The following is a 2,937-nucleotide window of genomic DNA, read 5'->3' on the forward strand; positions in this document are numbered from 1 at the left end:
TGTTCAAGGCCAATTTAGAGGTATTTTCCATGTCTCTTCACATTTAATACATTTTCCACCTAATTATAATTCTATGTTACATTCTAATCCAATTTAGTAATTCACTGTTCTGCTATGTGTAATCTGTTATTTTCACCCTCAATAACTTATTTTTTATTTCTAGATTTTTTTCAAATTTGCCAATCTTTTTGAGTAGTATATTTTTTTATCCATATTTGTAATATTTTCATCATTTGTGGCTTTAATCATAATTTATAATCTGTAATCAATTAATTCTACTATCTTCAGTTATTAGAGGTCTAATACTATTTGTATAAATTGACTCCCATGAGTTTTGTAATTTGGCATTGTGAGGTTATTTTCAATGGAACTATATGGCAAAACTGGGCAACTTAGGGTCAGGAGGGGTCCTTCCAGAAAGAAGGAACTTTTACTGTGAAACTCTCTGTTCACTAACCCACTTTCCCATTGAAATAATTTTTAATATAATCTGTCTCCTTACAGCAGAATATAAATTAATATGTTCTTGACAACCCAGGGTCATAATTAAGAGCACTGACTTCTATACTTAACTATAAAGGAACAATTATTCTGCTTTCTACCAAAGTCTGCTTTTAAAGAGTGTTGGTAAAATCAAATATTACTTCGAATGGCTGGGAATGACTTCATGTAATTAGTTTCAAATTCAAAGAGATTCCTGCCTTCCTTTTTTTTTGCATACATTTTTCTTTAAAAATTACTGACAATTCACTACAGAAACTCTTTTCTGTAACTTCTACCATAAACTGATGATGTCAGTTTTCTAAGGTAAAAATTCTTTTGCAAGCTAGATAGAACTTCAAAATATCACCATCTTTTAGTTGTTCTCTAATAAATATGTATTTAAAAACATGCATTTAATTAAAATGTACAAACCGGTAGTAAAGCTGCTTTGGAATCTACTTCATGAGTTTCTTCTGTAGATGGCCTTCTACTGCCACTTTCCACTTGAAGAAAATTGAAAAAAAAATTTAAATAAAAGTTATACAACTAAAACTTTTTTACAATCGACTAACCAAACACAGTGTTTCTAGGTATAGTATTACTTTCATAAGTTATCGTCTCTGTAACATTGCTGAACATAATAGTTACATGAGGCCCATGGGTCTCTTGGTAGGATACCGATATTATTCAATTTATTTTTGTGAAAAGGCAATAAGAAATAAGAGTATAAAGAAATAAATCTTGCTCTTCCCCTGTTCCCAAATTTCTTGCGTATCCTTCCAGGGATATTTTGTGTTTATGTCTGTTTATGTATAATCCCCTTCTTAATTTCTTTTCCTTTTATATAAAAGGTAGCATAATATATACTACATACCTTGTGGGGTTTAACTATGAGATCTTGGAGATCCTTCTTTATCAGTACACAGAGGTCTTCTCTATTTTATTCTGATACTACACTGAACTTCATACTATAGATATACAATAATTATTTAACCAAACTCCTACAGATAGACATTTGGTCTGATTTCAATCACTTGCTATAACACACGTTACAATTAGTAATCTTATACATGTATCATTTTACAGTAATGGCAAAAATAGTTCATCTTTTCCCCAATTTAATTTTTTTAGTCAAGAGAGAATTTACGACTTTATGATACAATAAAAGAAAACCTCACAACGAATGGTGAAGGGAAATCTTAGAACAAAAGTTGTGTTCCAGGTGTAGAAGGCAAAAAGACCGTATTAAAAGATTCTGGGCAAAATTTTCAAGATGCTGAAACTGACAGAATATATTATATATTTGGACATCTTGAAGAAATTCAGTCACATAGCAGAGAATCTAGTATTTATCTAATCAAAATTATGATATAACTATATTAGTGGGAAACAGCAAAGGCATATGTGCATGCATTTGTATGTTGTGGGGAACAGAGAGCTGGGGGTGGGCCAAGAGTTCAATCTTCAGTGAGAGGTCAATAGATATTGCCTAAAACTGAAATATGAGGATGTAAAATTATAAGCATGCTAACTTCAGAAATAACATCTATATTATCTAAAAATAATGAGTTTTACTTTTTCCATTCTAATACTTTCATTTCTTTTTCTTCCTTGATTTCTCTGACTAGAATGTTAAATAGATATGGTAACAGCCAGAATCTTTGTCTTGTTCCTCACTTAGGAATTTTAATTTTTCATTAAGAAGTATGATATTTGTGATAACTTTTGTAGATATCCTTTATTCAGATTAAGGAAACTCCATTCTATTCTTTGCTAAGTGTTTTAATCATGAATAGATGTTGAATTTCATCAAATGCCTTTTCTGCAGCTATTGAGATGATTATATGATTCTTTAATTTGTTATTATCATGCATTAATTATATTTTTGAATGTTAAACCAAATTGTTCTTCTGAAATTAACCCAACTTGATATTGTAGTATACCAAAAGAGATTGAAAGGAAAAATAGTAAGAACAAGGTAGTGATGTTTTTCTTAAAGAACCTGATAGGCACATAACTTAAAAGTTGAATATGTGCATATTTAACTTTGACTCATAAAAAACATGACATTCCCAGGCCATTTAATCTTTAAGTGAAAACTTAAAGGTACAGAACAACATGGTATGCTACCTTTTACATAAAAGATGAAAGATAAAAAGACTGTACTGTCATATATGATTGAACAAGCATGAAACTCCAGAGGATAAACAAAAACTACAGTACTTACATGTGGGGGTGAAAAAGAGACTGATTTTCAAACTGCCTATGTGTGTTTGTGTATTTTAATTTGAACCAAAAAATGTATTAGCTATTTTTAAAAGTTAAACTAGAAAAATATGCTGACTTAATGACTGTACAGATTAAAACAACAGATTCATTTGTAAAAGTTAAAATTAGCAGATTTATAAAAAGCAAGACTTTGTATTTCATCTTTAGGGACTCTTTTTTTTTTTT

General features: G+C 29.9%; 1 protein-coding gene across 2 annotated transcripts in view; it reads right to left on the bottom strand.

Annotated features, from left to right (window-relative positions):
* The window catches only part of TRPM7 (transient receptor potential cation channel subfamily M member 7), a 101,823-nt gene that overhangs the window by 18,870 nt on the left and 80,016 nt on the right, over positions 1-2,937 (bottom strand). The window lies entirely within an intron of this gene.

This window comes from Pteropus vampyrus, unplaced genomic scaffold, assembly GCF_000151845.1.
Source record: "Pteropus vampyrus isolate Shadow unplaced genomic scaffold, Pvam_2.0 Scaffold19, whole genome shotgun sequence".
NCBI lineage: Eukaryota > Metazoa > Chordata > Mammalia > Chiroptera > Pteropodidae > Pteropus > Pteropus vampyrus.